Source organism: Felis catus, chromosome A1 (genome assembly GCF_018350175.1).
Source record: "Felis catus isolate Fca126 chromosome A1, F.catus_Fca126_mat1.0, whole genome shotgun sequence".
NCBI classification, from domain to species: Eukaryota; Metazoa; Chordata; class Mammalia; order Carnivora; family Felidae; genus Felis; species Felis catus.
This window is the reverse complement of record NC_058368.1, coordinates 32,547,999-32,572,598: the sequence shown is the minus strand read 5'-3', so window position 1 is coordinate 32,572,598 and position 24,600 is coordinate 32,547,999.

Sequence of the window (24,600 nt, the reverse complement as noted above, 5' to 3'; positions counted from 1 at the left end):
TTTTGAAAAAAAAAGTTATCAGAAACTGCTTCATTTTCTGATTTTTCTTTTTTATTATACTGTTACTGTTTTTTGGGGTATAATATCCTCTCAAATCTATCTGAACATATATAAAATGTTTAAAGTATTTTTCCTATACCTCTAAATGTTTCTAGTCTCTTTGTATAGAATAGTACTTTTATTTTTTTTAATTTTTTTTTAACGTTTATTTATTTTTGAGACAGAGAGAGACAGAGCATGAACGGGGGAGGGGCAGAGAGAGAGGGAGACACAGAATTGGAAGCAGGCTCCAGGCTCTGAGCCATCAGCCCAGAGCCCGACACGGGGCTCGAACTCACGGACCGTGAGATCGTGACCTGAGCCGAAGTCGGACGCTTAATCAACTGAGCCACCCAGGCGCCCCTAGAATAGTACTTTTAAACGTTAGTGAAAAATTCAAGAAAACCCCATGAATAGTGATCAAATGAACGTGTATGTTTTTATTCCCCAGCTTCAATAGTCAAACCATGGACAGTGTTGTTTAATTTAAACTCTCATTCACTTACCTCTCCTAGGTTATTTTAAATAAATCTCACACATATTAACACATAATCAATAGAAATACTTCATTATGTTTAAAATATATGTATTACATTATGGTATCAAAATATCTTTATCATATGTAAAGAAATAATTCTTTACTGTCATGAAAGATCTAGTAAGTATTCAAATCTCTTTCATTGTCTCTGTTTTTTACAGTTTATTTGATGGATTTAAGAAAGTTACAAAGTATATATTTTTATTTTTTTCATATCTGAAGTCTCTTATTAATAGCCATTTCCTTTCCCTCTACTTTTTCTCTTTGCAATTTATCTGTAAAATAATATAGTTATGCCATTCTCACTTTCTGGATTTTGCATGCTCATGGTTTTATTTAAAATGTTTCTCTGGCCTTTTGCTTTCGATTTCCTGGCAATTAGATCTTGAGACTTTATCAGATTCTGATGTGATTTATTTATGCACTTAAGAAGACATTATACAATGTTGAATTTTCTCTGTTTATGTGACATAATTGATACTGGACAGGCCAAGACACAGAGAGGGAGGTCCTCAGGGCCCCTTGCCAAGAGGATTCTTGGCTTGTATGACAAAGAATTCAAGGGTAAGCCATTTAGAAAAAGGGACAGAGATTTATTAAGTATAGAAGTAAGAAAGGAGCTACTTCACAAAGTAGCTGTCTCTCCTCCCAGGTAAGAAACAGGACCACACTTTGCCTCTAAGGGAGGATTTTAGAAGTTGTTTTTTTTTTATGTTTATTCATTTTTATTTATTTATTTATTTTGAGATAAATTGTCACAGACTATGAGTCTGGAGTTCTTTCTTATCCAGCAAGAGCACAGACACAGAATTGAATATGAGAGAGGCTAATGTCCAGGAGGAGACAAGAGCCCCAAACAGCAGTTTTAGCACCATATTTTTTGAGCTCACAAGATACTACCCACGTGGTGAACGTGAAGAAAACAAGATCTCACACATATGACGTGGAGAAAATAATCAGAAAGTAATCATTAACTTGTATGTGTAAGAAGTAAGGTCTGGGGAACAAGTGGAGTTTGTGATCAAAGCACAATAGTATATTGGCGTCAGATGGAAAGTAATTTCTGGCAAGTGATATGACAAGTTATTAGTGATCCTATTATAATATATCACCAGCTATCCTCAAATGTTTTGCCCTGTGGTGGTGGCTTTCCGCCCTAAGTTGTTTTCTAACCCATTTATGTAAATAGAACCTATTTCCCCACAATAAATAAACATACTCACATGTGAATGCAAGCAAGGGAGGGGAGAGAGAGAGAGGGAGAGATAGAATCCCAAGCAGGCTTCCTGCTGCCAGCACAGAGCCTGACATGGGGCTCAGTCTCACAAACTCATGATATCTTGACCTGAGCTGAAATCAAGAGATGGAGGCTTAATGACTGAGCCACCCAGATGCCCTAATCTAAGTTTTTGTTTTGTGTTTTTTTTAATTATGTAACCTTATATGGAGGGGCTTACTCTTTAACTTTGGGTTTATCATTCACATTGGGTGGTTATATTTTCCAGTGTCTCAGGGCTGTGTAATTACTCACAAGGAGCAATTTTAAGAATGTCCAGCCTGAATGGCTTTTACTACTGGAGGGAGTGTCTTGTAGTTTATCATGAGTCACATCTTGTGACTCTTTGTATGACCTGCTAACTTTTAGGTTAAGGGTCAGGCTAAAAACAAAATGGCTTTACTTTGCTCAACTTGTGTCCTAAGCTTTCCTTCCCTCCTACCTCATAGGTAGTCACTATTCATCATTGCATGGCACAATTGTTTCATTAGGGATTGTAAAGTGAAAATATTATTTTAAAAAAATTTTTTTAAAGAGAAAATATTCTAATATCATTCCCCTTTCACTTATTAGCTAGACTATTTCTAGAGGGAGAAAATCTTTATTAACTCTTGTTTGACCTTGAAGTAAGTTTCTTACAATGAAGGAAGATTAATGTCTGAATCTCCACCACCACAATCTTTATCTGTATTCAAAATATCTGGTAACATCACTATCATTGCCTAAAAGTGACTAAAGAGGCTTTATTTTGTTTGTTTCTGAATCATTGCAAACATAATTAATGTATTATGGTTCCATACATTGCAGTTACTATTGTTATTGAAAAGAATCTCATTTTTTACCTATGTGAGTCTCTTAGAATTTCTTGCTTTCTTTAGACATGATTGCAGTAGTTTTCTTTTCTTTCTTTCTTTTTTTATGACTTGTTTACCTTACTGTATGATCATATTCCAGATCCATCTTCTAAATGTTCTGTCTTGGTGTAGTTATCTGCCATTTCTATTAGGACTCCTGACTTCTTTTAATAGAAAATGGTTTGGGGCACCATAATTAAGACACTAGGGATTATCATGGCTACAGGATTACTATGCCTTTTCAGTAAAGAGTAAATAATTATTCTTATTAAAATATATCATAAGTTCATTCTGATATTTCCTAATCAAATCTAGGATCATGAGAGTTTTACTTACCATTAAAAACATTTTTTAATGCTTATTTATTTTTGAGAGACAGAGACAGAGCACAAGCAGGGGAGGGTCATAAAGAGAGGGAGACACAGAATCCAAAGCAGGCCCCAGGCTCTGAGCTGTCAGCACAGGGCTTGACATGGGTCTCAAACTCAAGAGCTATGGGATCATGACCTGAGCTGAAGTCAGGGGCTCAACTGACTGAGTCACCCAGGTGCCCCTACTTATAATTTTTTAATTTTTTAAATTATATTTTTATTTAAAAAAAACAACAAAAACACTGATAAAGGGAAGCACACAAACAAATGCATAGGTTAATGAGAAAACACTTATGCAAATGGAAGATGTAGCTTTTTATTGAAGTGAAATGAAATGTGTAAGAGAACAAATTTTCAGGAGTGTATAATAAATACAGTTGAATTTATTCAGTTGAATTAGAGTTGCCATGATATATTTATGTTGAGACCTCTCATAGACTGCAGAATTATAGTCATCAGAATAAAGATGGTTATAAACAGACATAAATAGGGTTGAAAATATACCCTGAGTTCGTAGAGTTAAGAGGGAAAGGGTTTAAGGATGGGTTCCTGTGAATTTAGGTTGTTATCAGATGTGAAAAAAGAAAGTAGACCCAACCATAAAGATTAAAGCTAACACAAAGGGAGGGATAAATCATGACCTTAGAGTGAAAAGGAAACAGGAAGAAAAGTTTTAAAATTCTTACATAAAAAACACTTTCAGATATCATAAACATGACAAATAAAAAGAGAAGTGAAGAATGCCCAGGAAATGGCCACTAGGTGGTCATCCATGACACTATTCAGAAGAGTTGTACTGGAGTGTTTGGATTAGAAATCACATTTCTGTGGCTGGGAAAGTGATGGGGATAAGAAAAAATAAATTGTAAAAATAATAAGTAGACTTTAAAGTTAAACAGCAAATTTCAGTTACCTGATCTGCCCAATTTATTAATCATACTAGTTTTGAAGTGATGTCCTTAGAGACTCTCTCTAGTCAAATGAGAGGCCAGGCTGACTCAAGTTTTATAAAATTTTATATACTAGAGTCCTACTGAAGATACTATTTAAATGAGTTGTTGTCTGTTTTTAAAACTAAAAATTTGAAGACTGTTGCTCTCCAATTATCTTTCTTTTTGAAAAAAAATTTACTTCTTTTAAGAAGTATATGGTTTAAAGAAAGATATATAAATGTTTTAAGAAATAATATACTGTCATCCTTTTATCCTTTTAAAAGAAAAATTTCATTTTCTCCTCATGGTCCTTGTGTATTATCAAATTCTGTAATGTAATGTAAATCATCTGAAGTTGTCTAAAATTTTTCCTAAAATTTAGGAAACCAACAGTATAGAAAATTATTACATATTTTCAATAGATAATCAAATTATAAATATCACTTTCTCTTAAAAAGTAAAGACTTTTTAAGTCTCTCACTTATTAGAGGACAATTTTTTTGTATGTTTCGAAGTACTAAAATAGTATATTGTTGGAACGTTCTCATTTGTAGAAAAGGCATTGGTTAAATTTACTTTTTTCTTCAGTCAGTGGAAACAGCTGGTAAAATTCTCCATCATTATCCATTCTTTCATATATTTTTTCCTCTTAGTTAAAACAAAGCATATGAATCTATTTTGAACAGAAAGTAAAATGAATTGATATAATTTAAAATTTTATGATTTAGTTGATAAAAGTTAATTTCCTAAAATACTACTTTTAGTAGTATTTTTTAGATAAATACAGTTGCATTATAGCTATCTTTTAAATGTACCAGTTATTTGAAAAATAAAACTTTCTGAAAATCTTCCATTGATAAATTGACTCAATTTTTTTTACCTGTCAATTATTTTTTGAAAAGTTAGGTCATAGATAGCTTTGCAGATTATTCTGATTAGAGTTATTCTCTTTTCTTTTTGCCAAAGGTAGCATTTCTCTAAACTTTCTTTCCTCCATGTGTTTGCTAGCTCTGTAGTATTTTTAAAATAGTGTTTTGTTAAACAAATATAACACCAGTGTGTCCACTCCTTTCCCTCAACAGATGGTCGACAGCAGATGGTGCAGATGATTGTTCATAGATTTTCTTAGAACAGAATCAAGAAAAAATAGTCCAGGTGTGTTCATTTGTTGATACTACACCCAAATTTAACCAATTAAATATGCTCAAAAGAGTCTTTTTGAATTTAACTCCACTTATATTACCCTGAGAAAGATATATACTTAGAGTCCTCTCTTGATTGATTCAGCCTGTTTCCTTGTCACTTTCATCCTAGTAATTCATGGCATTTCCTTGGTAATTTGAAATACTTTAGCTTTTAAAAGTTGGCTAATAATGTGTTAACAGAGAAAAAAGCCACATGAACAAAACAAAAATGGTACACCGGAGTTTACAATGAAAGTTCCATTTTCTTCCTAGTCTCCCTTGCATATATCAAGAAAAATTATTGTGTGCTAATATACGTATATAAACATTCATAAATATGTGTATCATGAGTAACTTGCAGATCTTTCATATCCACACCAGAACATTTATTTCATTGCTTTATTCCATTGTCCAGGTAATTTTAATATTCACCATTTTTTTAATTAACATTCATACATAAGAATTGTATAGTTCTTTTTTGTGCTTCCTCTATTCTTTAGGGAGGTTATAATGGAGAATATTGTGGTATTAGAAGCTTTCCTAATTCCCTGATGCCCTGCCCTAGAGAAAGTTAAATACTATCAGCTGGTAATCTTCTTAAAATTTGGTAGGCTTTTCTTATGTAAGTGTCTGTGTTTTTCCCTTGGCTTTAGCAATTTTAGCAGACACGTGTTTGTGTGTGTGTAGTGTTTATTCATGCAGCGACTGTAACTTATCAACTTTCTTTTCAATGGCAGATATAAATTCATTTAATTTATTTAGTTTCCTTTGATTTCATTGTTTCATATTTTAATGAGGAAACATGTATTGTTATTAAGTAACATATAAATCACATAAAATAATGTAACCAACATACGTAACAACACTACTCAAGTGAAACTGATGTCGAAATTTTGCCTTCTTAATTCAAAAACCCAAAATATTATAAATGTATCTTATAACTTACTCCTTTTCCCAGAAGTAAAAAAAAATCTTGAAGTTTGTGTTTTTATAAATTATATTGAGAAATTTTTAAGAATTACATATATTAAAAATCATACATATTGCCATAAGTAGATCTAGTTTCTTTAGTAAGTAGATCCATTTCATTTCATTTATATTTCTCACGAAATGTTAAAAAACATCTAATCTTATACTTTATATTTTATTAATTTCTAATTTCATCTTTATTACTTTTATTATTTTATTATAGTCTTCATTTTGTTACTCTTTTACTAAACTGGTATTTCACTTTATTTTATATAGCATTACTTTGAGAAGTAATTCATCAAAGCATGGCCTTCACTTATATACTGACCCATGAGTATTTCACTGTATTTGTTTTTTGACATTTTGCAATTTTGTAATTTTGGTTATTATTTTTTTCTGACAGAATATTTGTCTTTAATGTTAAGATTTATTTTTTTTAAATATCTGGAATTAGAGTTTTTGCCCTATTTTATGATATGTATCCTTTTTACTACATTGAGATTAGGAACTTGTCTTTACTCTCTCTGATTTCTATGGAAATTAACTGAGTTTTAATTCAAGGTCTAATTCATGACGATTTTCAGCTGATATTTTTTTCAATTAAGTTAATCCATTTAAAAATTGTTTTAGGGGCACCTTGTTGGATCAGACTTCAGATTTCAGTTCAGGTCATGATCTCATAGCTCACAAGTTCGAGCCCTGTGTCAGGCTCTGTGCTGACAGTGTGGAGCCTGGAGCCCACTTTAGGTTCTCTGTTTCCCTCTCTCTCTGTCCCTCCCCTGCCCCTGCTCACACTCTGTTTCTCTCTTTCAAAAATAAATAAACATTTAAAAAAATTTTTTTAATTGTTTCATCTTTTGTTTCCCGAAAATAAAATTGCCTATTTATCTATCATCTGTATCTGTATCTCTGTATCTTTCTATATATAGCTATTTAATGAAAGAGTGCAGCTCTGGGGCACCTGGATGGCTTAGTCAGATAAGTGTCAACTTTGGCTCAGGTCATGATCTCACAATTTGTGAGTTCGAGCCCTGCATCGGGCTCTGTGCTGACAGCTCAGGACCTGGATCCTGCTTCAGATTCTGAGTCTCCCTCTCTCTCTGCCCCTCTGTCACTCATGCTCTGTGTCTCGCTCCATAATAAGTAAACATTAAAAAAAAATTTGAAAAAAGAGATAGGGAGTGCAGGTCTATAGGATGCAAATAAAAAGCATTACTTTTTTTTTTTTTTTCCAATAGCCATTCAAAACCATTTTATGAGTCTGGTTTTTCATAGTTCCTTAAATTAAAGTTCTGATAGTTCCCATAACTTTTATTTACCCTTAGATAACATACTAGTCCCTACAATTTGGATAAAATTTCTACTTCATTCTAATGATGAAGATCTCAAACTTCATGTAAAAAAATTTACTCTCTCCCTTGGCAGTGCTTCAAGCTACAAAACTTTCAGTGAAGGAATAGGTCATGCTTGATTTGTTTTATTTCCCTCTTTGTGTTATTCCCCCACTTATCCCCCATTGGACTACCTCTAGTTCCCGTAGGGATCCAGCTGTAAGAGAGAAGAGTGATATAGGTCAGGAAATAATCTGCTTGACTAATATTGTCTTTATCTGTCATTGGTAGTTAGGGTTTAAGGAAAGCTCTAATTGATTTTCCCAGGATGCTCCTTCATAATTTCCTCAGAGATATCTTCCTGCAGACATCTAATTGAAATAGCTTCTTTAATAAAGCCAAAGCTGCCCTTTTCTTAATCATATAGCTACCATCTCAGCCTCAGTACCTTCCAGCATGTCTATAGCCTTTCCAGACTGGCCTCACTTCCAGCAGGAAACACTTTGGTTCATGGAGCTTTATGCCAATTCTCGGGCCAGGGGCATCCTGCCTACCCCAAATCTGATTAGAAGGAAATATTTATTATATTGAAAGTGCAGAAACTAAATGGGGTGTTATCATAAAGCAAATATCTTCCACTCTTAAGACCTATAAATCTTAATACTCATTCTTCTTTTGTTCCTAGGTGAAACCTGAACTATTTTTAGAGTTCTTAGAGAATATTAAGTTATCTGGTCATACCCAGTCACAAAAACAGTTTCACCTTGGTAATTAATAAGTCATTAGTCCTAGAAGATATCAACACATAGTGATTTTAGATCATGGATTCTCCAGACACTTTGCATGTGCTCAAATCCCAGTGTCAATGCTCAAAAACTGTGTGACATTGAGAAAATTCATAACAAATGTATGCTTGTTTTCTGATCGTAAAATTAGAAGAATAATAGCATGCACATCATAAGGTTTTGTGCATATACTAAGTGTCATAAAAGTGTTCATAAAACTTGGAATATCTAAAATATATCTTTTCTTGTAGCTTGGGCTACTCCAAGTCTAAAAATTTCATTGGGAAGATGTGGGGGTATACCTTGGGAGATTTATTTCCATTTACACAAATTCCATTTCTCTCTCCACTTCCATAAATAGCTACTACTTTTTGCCAAGTTCTTGGATCATGTGAAAGAAAAATAAGAGAGTAGAAATATCATACCAGCCTTGACTTTGCATTACCAGTTTAGGGGATTGGCATGTGTCTGTTTTGCTCTCATTATGGCTACATGACTGTAACTCCTTTAATATTTCTTCACTGACTGGTAAAGACCATGTTCTTAAAGTTCTGAAAATGAGCTCTTGATGACTGGAGCGTATATCGGTTAAGTTACTTTGTATAGAATTTAATTATACCAGAAAGTCAAAATGCATGTACTTTATGACCTTTAAATTTCATTTCTAAGTGTCTACCCTAGAGAAACTCTCACACATGTGTACAAGTAGACTGATATGAGAATGTTTATTGAAGCACTCCCTGTAATGATGAAAAAGAAGAAACTACCTAACTAGTTCTCAATTGACATTTAAACTAGTTTTCTCCTATGTTACCTGAACTCTCAATATAACTCGTCACAGTTTCTCCATTAATTTTTATACTCATTATTTCTATACCATTTCATTTGAAAATATTAACTTATTTAAGTTGTAATGTCTTTCCCACATTTGCCTTACTTATCTAGTGTATGCACGTAATTCTTAAGGATGCATGGAATTACAACTCCCAAGTATTGAAGGCCATAAGACTTAATAATGCTTATCTCAAGTGATTATTAAAACTGAAAGTTCTGGATTAGCTTGGACAATAAAAATTTAAAGCATATCATCCTTCTCTGTACTTTCACTACAATAAAAACATTCAATATCTTTTTAATGCTTTTAAAGTGACCTAAGAGGTCCAACATGCTTTGGCCCCAGCCTGGATTTTTCATTTCCATATAACATACTCCTATTATCCTTCTGTGGTTTTCTGAGTGGACCCATAGCTTTTCATGTTAGAGTTTAAAAATGCCTTTGCAAATGTCAAAATCAACACGCTTATATTTTCCTCACCCATCATTCTGTTTCTTTCTCATTCCCCACACATTCTCTCTCAAATACACACACACACACACACACACACACACACATACACACACACCCATACACCATGCACATACATACAACCTTAACATAGTCTATACTGATACAAATTTTTTGTCAGTGTTTAACATCACTTCCTTGGGGAAGTCTCCCTTGATGACATGTGGCCATAAGCTCTCATTGCAAACTACAATCTGTTTTCATAGTTATCATTACAACTACAATTAGATAATTATGTTTCAATTACTTTTGTTTTATATCCATCTCTCCCACTAGACTGTGCACATATTGTTAAATAAATGGATGAGTGCATGCATGAATGATTGAATGGATGGAATCAGGCCAACCTAAATTAGAATTTCCAATTAATGTCAATAAGCTACAGGTTTCTTATCTGAAAAACCTATGGTAATAATACATATTTTACAGAGCAGTGAGTATTAAAGTCAAGTATGTAAAGTGCAATAAAGTATGTAATGTATATATAGTAAATTGATAAATCACTGTCTCACTGTCAACTATTAGTAATAATGCTCTTTTCTCTAGAAGACTCTTTAAATATAAAAAAGTAATAAAGTATACGAAAACACTATATGAGAGATTAGATAATCTGAAAACTCTCTTAACTACAAACATTTAGAAACACTTCAGAAATGAGTAGATAATTTTCAAAGAAACTAAGGGAAATTTCCAGGAGTTAAAATCAAGTGGAAAAAAAAGAACACTATCCTGAATATTTCATAATGTAGATTGATACTTATGGAACCAAGAAGATTAAGTTTTGATGTCTCACTAGGGATAGAAATTGAGATTTTGAACATGGGAAGTAAGAGGTTGAATTGAGATAAATATCTCTATTTAGCATCCATGAAAGGCTTTATACTCAGCAAGAAGCTGAATAGGATAATAAAATAATTAACACAGAGAGACAATAAGGAAGATGGGAAGAATTTGTTAGCACAGTGAGGGTGGGGCAAGAACTATCATCTCAGAGGGATGTCAGGAAACATTTTTTTTTTCCCTCAGAGTGTGGTCCAAAACGATGAGTTCACTATCCAAAATTATAAAACACAAAAGGAGGAAAACAACCCAACATACTCTTGAGTTAGCACACATATCAAATAAATCAATGGACAGTATACAGAAACAATTATCTTTAACAACACTAACAGAATAGACCAACTTTTGACCAGTTTATAAGCGAAACAGAAGCAAGATACTCATAAACAAATGGAAGAAGTAAAATGCAAGTTTGTAAGTTTTCGGAAAACAGGTGCTATTAAATACTAGAGAATACATGCACTAATACTCAGAATCTATCAATATGTTGCTAGATGGCATGGCTAGGCTAAATTAAAATTACAGACGGAATTAAGAATTAATTTGTTACAGCATCAGAAATAAGTAAATGATATAGTTGCAATTTGCCTTTACTCTAAAGTGACATAATATATCTTTGCCCAGATCCTTGTGGGGTACCTCAGTGGCCTTACACAAAACACTTACAGACAAGATCTTAACCCCATCCTATTTCCTCTAGGAGATATCATTCTGATGATCTCTTCCTCTGGAGAAAATCATTTGAACACTACTCGAGAGCATACAAATACTCACAAAGGAGCTTACTGGAAGGCGGGTGGACCATTACCCTACACATAGCACAAGGTTCCCCTTTCTCAGTTAAAATCCTAAACGTTAGTTGGAAAAACCAGGGACACTCCATCCCTGACATTGTCAAGTAATGATTACTCACCCTCTCAGCATCCACAATGTTACTACTAGCTCAGCATCTTTCAGTTGTCTTTGAGTTCTAGAAGCAACACACCCTTCACCAATAAGTTTTACTGAAGCTCATTTGTTGTTACTTGCAAATCCCCACAGTTTGTATAGGGCTCCCTCCAGCAAAAAAAGCCCTAAAATCTGTCCAAATTGCAATAAAACAGGTGCTTCTATTAATGCCAAAGAAGAGAAGAAACATTTTCTTTAGAGGCTTTGGCCTGCTGAGTCTCAGGACCACCTATGATGTCCATAAGTTGTCTGTTTATTCTCATAGAAGAAGTTGCCCTCCTCAGGCCCATTTTATGTTAATGAAAGGGACAATTGCTGGCCTTATAGTGAGCTATTCTGGAAACAAAGTCTCTGATAGGACCCATACCCCCCATCCTCTGTACCTAGCTGCTTATTATACTTTGAGACAGAAGCAGCACCCTACTTGTTAGGAATGGGCACCAAAGCCTGTCTGCTAGAGCATAGAGCCAAATCTGAGCCCTCTGGCATATCCAGTATGCAGGAAGGATGGCCTCCCAGTCTTCTGTCTTTTGCAGTCCCAGTTCTGGAAGATTTCAGTCTTCTCCTAGACTCTTGGTGCTATAATCTGAGTGTGACGCCCAAATTTCATTTAGTTGAAATCCTAATGCCCAATATGATGGTATTAGCATGCAGGATCTTTGGGAGATGTATAAGTCATGAGGGTGGAATCTTCATGAATGAGATCAGTACCATTATAAAAGAGATCTTATAAAGCTCCCAAATACCTTCTACCAAGTAAAGACACATCTAAAGATCTACAGTCTATAATCCGAAAGGGGCTCCACTAGAACCTGATCAAGCTGGCACCCTGATCTTGGACCTCTAGCCTTCAGAACTGTGTAAAATAAATTTCTGTTTAAAAGCTACCTAGTCTGTGGTATTTTGTTATAGCAACCTTAATGGACTAAGACACTTGGTTACCTAGGGAGTCATTTGGATCCAACTAAGTGAAGATCAAAGTAGTTCACAAATTTTATAGATGGTATCACTGTTATTAAATATCAAAAAGCTCTGTGGAGAGTTGCTGCCTTTTCATCCCTTAAAGAGAACATACCTAATAAAGAATAGCACCTGAGCCAAACATAATGTAATATTAGCATAATGAGCCAAACATCAAGTAAGCATCTTGGCAAGGGATGCCCTGGCCAGAAATAAGCAATAAATGCACATTAACAGAACTTTGGGGGGTCACCTGCTGGCAAATGGCAGCAACAATGATTCTTTATTTAAGGGAGAAGCCTTGTCTTGCCTTGTATTTATCCAAAATATAAATCAAAGTTATGCTTGTCCCTACATCCACTAAAACAATGACATGAGGTCTAACCAAAACACTATTTATTCCCTTCATACAGTCTAGACATGACTGGTAATGAATGACCAAGGTTCTGATTTTACTTCACAGAATGCATGATGTTGAACTCTTGTTTTTTATTTTTTAATTGTTTATTTTTGAAAGAACAGAATGTGAGCAAAGGAGGGACAGAAAGAGAGACACAGAATCTGAAGCAGGCTCCAGGCATTTTGCTGTCAGCACAGAGCCCGACATGGGGCTTGAACTCACAAACTGTGAGATCACGACCTGAGCCAGTCAGATGCTTAGCCAGCTGAGCCACCCAGGCATGCTGTGTGATGTTGAACTCCTAAATAAGCTTTCACCATGATTTTCACCTCCCTTACCAGTCTCAGTCTGCAGGCATTATAATGCAATAATGGCTTGCTTAAGTAAGTTAAAATACAGTGAAATGAAACATGACCCATTTCATTTATCAATCAAACATTAGAAGTTAAGTGTAATAAAGAGTCTGGCCATTTTTTGATCTTTGGCTGCTGAGAGCTTTTAATCCTCACCTCACTCTTCCTCCTGTCATTTTATCTCACATCTGGGAAAACTGGTAAGAAAATTTGGGTGCTCCTTTCGCTTGTGCTGGCAAGAATTTAAAGTTTAAACCATATGTGGGAACACTCAGCAAGGCTTCATCCTAAAAAACACAAGTCAGTCTTCTTTGCCCACTCTGAAACCAATTTCAGACCAACTTTGGAAAATGGACCCGCTCACTGCATATTTATTATGTAACCAACTTTCACACCCTCTTGGTGTGTGTGTACATCATTAGTCCTCACACTGAAAACTAACACCCTTGTAAGATGATCATAAAACACAGGGCATATAAATATTTACTAAAAATCAGTTGCAAAGACAAAAAATTAAAAAGATAATTGGGTAATAGATCTGTTCAGAAATTTTAGGAAGAGATCATAAACATAACCAGGTGACCATGGATATGCTAATGAAAACTAGAAGTATATAATTTTCCTACATCAGACTAGAAAATATGATGTAGGAAAATTTTGGCTAGAATGGAGATCAAAGGAAATTCTCAAATACTGTTGGTTTTATCTTAGCTTGGAACTAATTTACAATTTAGTAATATCTGGTTAATTTGAAGAGGCATATGCTATATGACTGAGATGATTCTAAACATTAGTTTTGTATGGGATAGTCCAACTATTCACCTGTTTTCTGGCATAATAATGAATATCTCCCCTTTTTGTTCCAGAAATGATCCCAGTTTGGGCAATAAATTATTTAGTTATTCTATTTATGACCTTATAATTAGACAATTATATACATCCTAAACAAGTACATATACATATGTGTAAAATAAATTCATAAGAATGTTATTATGGTATTATTTATTACAGAAAAATTACAAATATAATTTATTCTCTTTTTCTTAAAAATGTAAACTTGATTTTACTTGGGTGTTATTGTGCCCAGTCAGAAAAGAAAATAAATTACCAAACCTCAATTGCTTTTAGGAACATCTGTATGACATGGCATTGGTTAATCATACGCATATGGAAAACTTCACGTGGAATTTTCAGGAAAACTCTTTAAGAGGGAGATCAGTTGGCACATACGTGTATGCACTTTTCTTCCTTTATCCTCCTCATTTCAAAATGACCATAATGTCTATAGTGTGGTCTTCATAATTCAATTAAGAGGGGAAGACCAAGAGAATCACATACTCTTCAGTACTCATATCCATGAACTGTGAATTCAATACTAGGAACAAACTAACTTCCTGTGGGTAAACATTATTTGGAAAAAGTAAACTACTTTTTGTTAGATTGTTACTCTCCCCTCCCATTATATGCAATTTAAATATCCAAATATTGAATACAACAAAAAATCTGGTATAATCATAGACTGAATCATTATCCATTGGTTAAAATGATTAAACTAGAGTTGCATATAACAACATGGATATATAGTTTTTAAGTTGTGGAATGATAAATCCAATGTTTATATAAAAATTTTAAATATGCAAAAGTGCTCTACTATATTAGTGAATATATTTATATATGGAAAAGTTACATAGGGATAATAGGGAAAATATCAACAAAAATATCATTTTTAACTGAGGATAGAAAGAGAGGATAGAGATTAAGGAGGGGACACAATGACTTAATTTGGAACGGCTAATTCCTAGTTTATTTAAAAATAATTATAAAAGTGAAACAAGGGGCGCCTGGGTGGCTCAGTCAGTTAAGCGTCCGACTTCGGCTCAGGTCACGATCTCACGGTCCATGAGTTCGAGCCCCGTGTCGGGCTCTGGGCTGATGGCTCAGAGCCTGGAGCCTGCTTCCAATTCTGTGTCTCCCTCTCTCTCTGCCCCTCCCCCATTCATGCTCTGTCTCTCTCTGTCTCAAAAATAAATAAAAACGTCAAAAAAAAAATAAATAAATAAAAGTGAAACAAAAAATGGTAAGACAACTGATTTGTCACTGCATAGTGGTTATTCATTGTATTTTGTGTTTTTTTCCTATAATAGCTGATGATAACTGACAATTTTCATGTATGAAAACGACATAGGAGAGAAAATGCAAAATTCTCATTCACTACCATGAGATTTTCTTTTGGATCTAATATCTTGTGTACTATAATTAAAGAGGAAATGTTAATATATCTCAAGGTAGGGTTTTAGTCAGATTATTACACTTAAATGGAGTTCAAGTGAGAACCATACATTTCATGTAAGTATATAGACAGGTCAGTTTATCATTGTTAGGTTTGAAATTAAATTAATTAAATCTCAAATACATCCTGCTTTCTCTTGGAATGTTTTACCTATGTAATTTCCCAAAGCTACTGCCACTTAATAAATTCTATAGTTAATGGTCTGTTTACATATGATAATTATTCTGTTTACTTTTTCTAAAGACCTTTTACTTGTCAATTATCATGTGCCTTTTCCTTCAATGAAAGTTTGAAGTCCTCTAGTAGGTGGATGACAAGCAAAAATTTAAACCACAATAAAGAGATTTCATCCATCTTAATTTTTTTTGTTACAGAAAAAATACATGTTTTATATTAAATTCATCTTATTAAGTGAAAACTGCATAGTGGTTAATTTTGTCTATTTTTAGCAAAATTTTCAAATGACTACCATCATAGTAGATATCATAAGCTATTTTATCAATATCATATACTCACCTACCTACTTACTAAAGAATATCATGGGCAATGAGGCCTAACATTTTGGCCCATTTTTCTATTAACATCTGGGTAATAGTTAGTATACTAAGCTTCTCTAATAAATGATGCATTGTTTTTTCTTTCACTGCTTTTGAGAATTTCTCTTTAACTTTGACTTTCAATATTTTGACTATTATATGACTGGGCTGAATCTCTTTCATTTTACCTTTCTTGAAATTTGCTGAGTTTCTGGGTGTATAGATTAATGTTTTTCTTCAAATTATGGAATGCTCTCAGCCATTGACATTATTTCCTTGAATATAATTTCCATTAGTGTCCCTCTCATATTTCCTCCATAATATCCCCATTCCTCAACTTTGGTCGAATAATGGCGTTCCACATTTCCAAGAGAATCTGTTCCTTTGCCTTTTTTTTTTTTTCCAGATTGCATAGTCTCTGTTGATCTATGTTCAAGTTCATTAATTCTTTCTTCTGCCAGCCAAAATCCACTGTTGAAGACATTTTGGTCAATTTTTCATTTCACTTATTAAACTTTTTATCTACAGAATTTCCATATGGCTCCTTTCTTTTACAGCAATATCTTTAATGATATTTTCTCCTGGATGTGACATTATTTCATATCTTCCTTTATATTTTAAATGTTTCCTTTGGTTCTTTGAATATATTTAAAATAGTTGTGTGTTTTGTTTAATTTATTTAAATTCAAATTAGCTAACATATAGTGTAGTGTTAGTTTCAGGAGTAGAACCTAGTGAGTCATCACTTACATATAACACCCAGTGCTCATCCCAACAAGTGCCGTCCTCCATGCCCATCACCCATTTAACTCATCCCCCAGCCCACCTCCCCTCCAGCAACCTTCAGTTTGTTCTCTCCAGTTAAGAGTCTCTTAATGCTGGTATGAAATATTTGTATCCTAAGTCTCAGTCTGCTATGGCTGGGTAGAGCTTCTGCCTGACAAGTGAGGACAGGATGGGACATCAGAGACTTCATTTTCACAGCTGTACCTGCTGGAAGTACAGCTGCTGCTACGTGCTTCAGGGAGCACAGGGATGATGAGGATGTCAGAAACCTGTCCTTTTCAGGTTGAAATTGCAGTATCACACCAGAAGGTGAGAGGTGAGACAAACCCCATCTTCGTGGCCATGCCTAACCAAGATACAGCACCCTGTGTAAAGCTTCCACACCACAGAGCTAGAGTGGGAGTAAGGGAGTAGGCCCCGTCCCACATGCCACAGATGCTCTTACTGTTGTCACTGGGATTTTGTAGATTAAATGAAAGATTCTCCAGTGACTGTGTTCTTTTAGAACATTTTCCAGAGTTCTTAAGTGATTTTATTTTATAATTTTCATGAGTGAAACTATTGTTTTGATGAGGAGCAGTTCTGTTGATGTTTTTTTTTTCTTGTGCCTTTACAGAAGCTCTACACCAAAATGTATTATTTTAGTCATCACAATATAGAGAAATAAATATTATGTAATACATGCCTATTACTTCCTACTATTTATTTGATGAGCTTAAATATCATGTTACCTTGGGAGTTAGTCTCACACGTGCAATGTAAATTTGCCTAATCCTCTTCCCTAGTTATATATCAGTTTTCTTTCATATCAGCTGTTTTTATTTACATAGTAATTATAACTTAATATAACTTATATTAATATAAACCATCTTACTGTATATCTTCTGTCTCCCACAAGGACCATGTTCATTTATTTACCGCTTTTTCAGAGCACACAATATGTATGAAATTACTATTTTAATTTTTTTTAAGTTTTTAACCAAATGAATGAATGAATAAGGGAATGCATTTTCTCCAACCTATCTGAATACAGTATAAATTTAGAGTATAAATTAAAGTATAAATTTAGATGTATACTCTATGACAAAATTTTAAAAATATATTTTCACGCATTTTGATTAATGTGGTATAATACTAATGTGAATTAAAAAATGTTATTTGTGAATTAAAAAATGTTATTTTAGACAGAGCTACCTTGAATGTTATTTGTGAATTAAAAAATGTTATTTTAGACAGAGCTACCTTGAATGTAAAGAAGCTCAAGCCTTAGGGCCCATTGCTTGTAAAGATCCCTTCAATATTTACCCTATATAATATATAATATACTATATAGTATGTACTATAATTATATAATAGCCTGTGAGTATATAAATTACATAGTATTTCAGTAAATAAATAAATATATATACACACACATATATAATATACAAGCAAAGTAATGCCTAATTATTTAGATTTATACTCTATCATGTCAAATTCTAAAGGAACTTGAATTACTGTTTCATATGTCTTATTACCTTATTAAATTTATTTGTTTTTTAGAAATAATGATCCTATAAAATTAAAACATAATCGAAGAAACAATTGCAGTTGAGACTCAAGGCATAAACTGAGAGAAAGAAGATTTCATAAATTTTGTAATGTCAAAACTTTTCTACATGAAATAGAAACTTAAAATTTTATGGTCATTTTATAAAGACAGGGAATAGAGTCATGATAGTCACTAGACTAGAGATAATGAAAATTACAACAAAAGATAAAGAACACTGTGAGAATCATAACATTGCCAAACTAAAAATGAAAAAGCAGAAGGAATATGCAAGTAATGGTAAAGAAATACACAGTTTATAGGGTCCGAAAAGCACATAAAAGTGTGCCAATAATAGCTTCATTTTGAGGAATTAACTTTGGTAGATAAAATGAACTTGTACAATTTTTATCGAAATACAGTTTATGTTGTCATGATGTAAAATTCATAATAAACCAATTTGAAGTAGATGCTGACAGCAAAATAGTGAGCGTCAGGAATTAAAAATTATTTCAGAGTTGTCACTACACAAGAATAGTTAAAATACCTTGAACTTTTACAGCCCATATATTACAAGCACTTAAAGTTTTCCTTCTTGACAAGTCTGAAAATGTACACCACATTACCAATAAAAAGTTGCAGTGTAGGAGTGCCTGGGTGGCTCAGTCAGTTGAGCATCAGACTTCAGCTCAGGTCATGATCTCACAGTCTGTGAGTTTGAGCCCTGCATCAGGCTCTGTGCTGACAGCTCAGAGACTGAAGCCTGCTTCAGATTCTTTGTCAATCTCTCTCTGCCCCTCCCCTGCTCTCAATCTCTCTCTCTCTCTCTCCCTCTCTCTCTCTGTCTCTCAAAAATAAACATTAAGAAAATTTAAAAACAAAGTTGCAAAGTGGAGGTATATTTCTTTAAGCCATCAATGCTGACGAGCAAAATTAGCCAACAATGCTAAAGAAAAGGTTGAATTTTCTTTCTGTTCTCTCTTTAGAATATTATTTTAAAAGTTTATTGTCATCTGAAGAGAATTTTTTTAAAAAAAATAGGTAACCAAAATGTAAATAAAATGTAGTTATTTTGGAAAGTTAATCAATATCCTTTGTTTTCTTCTAGATTAAATGTTTGTGGTATACATAATAGTTTTATAATTTATAGTTCATTGTAATTTATCATTTCAAATATTCACTTTCATATGTGACATTCATAATTTTGTAGACTATTATATATAATTTTTTAGTCCCACAAAATTGGGATATGACCCAGGGTGGTGATAAATATTTAATAGATTATCACCTTTTATTCATTCGTGTAACATGTATCAAGGTATGTGACATAAACATATAATATGTATCAAAACATTTGACATCAATGTGTAACATGTATTTATAAAGTAATGATAGGGCATTTTCCCTGCATCTGTAAGCAATAGGATATTATAGAGCCCACAGATGAGTCCAAAGTGACTCAATTGTCAAAAGCCCACATCAAAGAGACTTGCATCCTGACTCTTGTTATAAAATTCCCATCAGTCTGCAACAGCTGTATTAAAAAACAAACAAACAAACAAAACAGAAACAAAACAAAAAACTGAATCATGCTCAATACATCTATGAGATCCTGAAACCTGAGAAGTTTTGGGTATTTTAAATTGCTGGTAGAGGCAAGAAAGTCCACATGATTGCGTCTCAAGGAAGAGTTGGGTTGGTTTTGACAAATATGACTATAAGAAAACATCACTGATGACAAGCTTGCCAAATTAGCCAAGGATATTAATACCACTCTAACCAAGGGGACTTGGGGGTTCTTCTTTTGTCACTGAAAGCACGTGATTGTGCCTTTAACAGCATCACCAAATCTCACTGCCAGATCACAAATAGCTGCTACCCTCTCTGCTGGCCAAGGGTATTGTGTCTTCCTCACTGGAGTCAAGTTGGAGGCAACAGGAGGAAGGTATGAAAGAAAAAAAGGCATAGGGAGTGATAAAGAGCCTGTCCCACTTGAATTCCAAATCACTGAAGATTTAACTCCATCTTGTGTGGGATGAGGGGGTGAGCTAAAATCAAATATGAAATCTAATCTTTAAAATACAAAACACATGATTTTAATAACATACAGTTATCATTTTTAATCCAATTATTCTGTGGAAACAAGTAGGTGACTTCTCCAGAGTATAGTGTGTATTAGTTACTGACGAAAAAATATTCCGTGTTGAATTCAAAAAATTAACAGCAACAATATATACCTAATACAAATGTGAAAATATTTTAAGAATCATATACTTAGTTGTAGATTCAGATCTAGTCTTTAGATATTACCTTCTAAAAATAAGAGTAAGTATGCTTTAAAATGTTATTTCAAGAAATGATTCTATATTAAATAATCTGGTAGAAACACTGATAAAATATTATGGTATCTGAGGGGAGGGAGATACTTCTTTCAGTTATTGTTAATAGAAGAATGTTTGTGGATGTTGACCATGAAAGACTAATAGGTTTTTAAATTCTGGAGAGATGTGAAAGAATGTAATTTATGGCACAGAAATTTTAAATGAGAGATATAGTTTGTGTGGGAGATTAATGTCATGAAATATGCCTAAATGTACTCAACACAAACTCACGATAGTATTTTTTTCATTGGAGTGTAAGTGATAGAATTAAACATCTGTATGCTTAATTCAAAAACTGGATGCATTTCACATGCTTATGATTTTTATTGTACCATAGTAAAAGATTAAAGGTAAAGTTTTACATATTTTATTTGTGTGTCTTTTCTGTTGCTATCTAATTCATAAAGTGGCAATATGTTTTCTAGAAACATCTTTTTTTTTAATGAATCACTATAAACCACATAGCTTTGCTATTAAAAAGGAGGCATGGAATCAAATGACAACTATATAGATGATCCAAAGATGAAAATGATATCAACAAGGTCATATCTGCAAGAAAAACTTGAATCATTCAATTGGTTAATATGTTGCCTTCATTTCTCCCTGTTAAGTAGAAACCAATCTGATTCCTAAGTAACACAAAAGATAAATTGTACCTTTTCTACTTATTTCCTTTATGGGATATTAGAAATTTACTTAAAAGAATCCCTGGGAAGAAACAGCAAGAATTCTCAATTATTTTCTATACATATGCATAGGGAACTTCTCTAGGGTAGAAATAAACTGAGAAAAACTCATTCTCCTTGAAAACAATCCTTAGCTGAAAACAGGGAAATTTCCTATGACAAAAACACTTTGTAACAAACACAAAAAAGAAAGACAGTTATGATCTTAACATACTGACTTCTGTTGATTTAAAACTGTTTGGTAGGCATCTTGGATATACTAGAATTCGGTTCAGATATAAAAGTATTTAAAAATGAAAAATAAATTTTGTCTCTTCACCCTTGAGATTTTAAAGAAACCTTATGAAAAGATAGACCAGTATCAAAATACATTTTATTCTCTCCTTGAGTCAACTGTAAGCTCTGTGTCTTCAAAGGTTGCTTTTTTACTTCAGAATATGTTTGGAAAATATTAAAGATCTTGTTTCTCTAATTTGATTTTATTAGCGGATAGTAAAGCAGGAGAAATTTAGATTAAAATGCTAAAATGTTTATGTAGGGTGTTTATGTGACACCAATGCATTTGTGTAGAAAACAGAATAAAATTACCAAACTAACATTTATGCTTATATGATAGATACATGTGTCAATGGATATCTCCCATTTTGTGGAACCTGGTATGTATGTGTGTGTGTGTGTGTGTATATATATATATATATATATATATATATATATATATTTTATAAATGTGTGTCATGAATTTGTTTAAAGGATATAATTTGCTTTTGTTAAAAACTGTGAATGCATGTACTTATTGTAATTTCCCTGATAGAACTTTGAGTTGATAGACTGAATACAGCATAGGGTGAAATGGGATTACATTTGCAATTACGAGATAATAGGTAAAGAGTTTGCATCAACTTCAACCAAAGATTATAAATTGCTGAACTGTGCAAGAATTTCATGCTTAACAGAAATCAGAGTACGTTTCAAAGTAAAACTTTTTCAAAAGCCACAATATTTTGAAGGTACACAGTAATGTGATCACTATGGATTCTTCTATATATATGTTTTATAAATACCTGTTTGCTTTTCAGCAATTGTTGTTGAATATTTTAGTGTTGTTTAAATTACATATTTTTTCAAGTTTTCCATGAAAAATTTCTAGAGCTTTAAAAATGTATTCATCACAAATTGCTGAGAGGATTAATCTATGTGTTTGAAAATAATTTTAGGTGTTTTACTGAACTTCATGATGTTACATTATACATAAATGTGCATAAATCGTAAACAGATTTTCCCAAAATTAATGGACCATTGTAACCAGCACTGAGATCAACAAAGGAGGAGGTCTTGTTTTTTAATCTATTTTTATATGTCTTTTGATTGGGGCATTTAGTCCATTTACATTCAGAGTGATTATTGAAAGATGAATTTAGTGCCATTGTGTTACCTGTAGAATTGGTGTTTCTGATGATGTTCTCTGCTCTCTGGTCCTTTCTATTTTTGTTTTTGTTTTTCTCTCAAAGAGTCTTTCCCTAAAACTTCTTGTAGGGCTGGTTTAGTGGTCATATTCTCTTTTAGTTTCTGTTTGTCTGGAGCACTTTTTATCTCTTCTATTGTGAACGACAGTCATGTTGTATAGAGTATTCTTGGCTGTGTATTTTTCACATTCAGCATGTTGAATAGACCACTCCTTTCTGGAGGCCAAGTATCTGGGGACAGAGCTATTGTGAACCTGATGTGTCTTCTCTTGTAGGTTAAGGACTGCTTTTCCCTTGATGCTTTCAGGATTATTTCCTTGTCTGCATTTTGTGAATTTGACTCTGATACCTTGGTGATGGTCATTTTTTGTTGAATGCAGTGGTAGTTCTCTGTGCTTCTTGGATTTGATGTCTTTGTCCTTTCCCAGATTCGGGAAGTTTTCAGTTATAATTTGCTCACATAATACTTCTGCCCCCTTTTTTTCTCTTTTCATCTTCTGTTACTCCTATGTTACAAATGTTTACATTTTAATAAATTGGTGAGTTCCCTAAGTCTGCCGTGGTGATCCCTGACCTTTGTTTCCCTCTTCTTTTTAGCTTCAGTATTTTGCATAGTTTTATCTTCTGTATCACTAATTTGATCCTCTGCCTCATCTACCTTCCTTTTTATGGCCTCCATTTGGGTTTGCATCTGGGTTATAGCATGTTTAATTTCCACCTGGCTTGATCTTAGTCTTTTATTTTTACAGAAAGGGATTCTCTGGTGTCTTCTATGATTTTTCAAGCCCAACTAGTTATCGTTATAATGGCTGTTTAAATTCTAGTTCAGACATCTTACATATATCTACATTGATTAAATCCCTGGCTCTCATTTCTTCCTATTCTTTCTTTTGAGGTGAATTCTTCCATCTTGTATTTTAGAGGAAGAAAAACCAATAATAATAACAGAATGAAATAAAAATTTGAAAATTAAAAAAAATCAAATAAAGGAAGTAGATCCTAGGTGTGTTTTGGTCTGCTTGTTAAGAGAAACTTGATAGAAAAAAGAGAAAAGAGAAAAGAAGAGAGAAAAAAATAATAAAATAAAATAAAAAATATTTTTTTCTTTCTGTATCCAAGAAACAAAAGAAAAGAAAAACAACAAAAACAAAACAGAAGTCACAGCAGCAACAAATAATGAACAAATAAACAAACAAACTAAAAAAACCCAAATGAAGCTAGATCCAGTTTCCCTTAGAGCTGAAACTTTGCAGCATTCTAAGGTCAGTAGACTAAGCTCATGGAAGAGATTTTTGCTGGTCTTCTGGGTGAGGGGCCTGCTGCTGCTCTGATTATCAGGCCTACTTGCTCTACTGGGGATGGGTCTGAGGGCACATAGAAGGGCTTGATGTAACTGCTCTGTTCTCCAGTTGGTGGTGCTGTTTAGCTCATTGGAGTTGAAAAGTGTTGGTGGGCTAATGGTGAAAATGGTTTCACCCCATTCTCTAGTCTCCAGAGCAAAAGTTCATGCCCTCAGAGACAAGTGATCAGTCACCCCTTCCATGTCCCCTACTTCTGTCAGTTCCCTGCCTTCCCCATGTCTGTGTCCAAGCTATCTACCTACCAGGTGGTGCCTCCCTCCAGAGTTTTATCTCAGGTGTGGCTGTGTTTCAGAACCACACTTCAGAGACCCCTAGGGCTCAGACCCACAATGATCCTCTTAGGGAATGTTTCCCCACACTTTGCCTGGTACTGACTTGTCCCAGGAAATGGTCACATGACCACACAGAGGCTTCAGAGTTTGTGATAAATCACAACATAAAGCT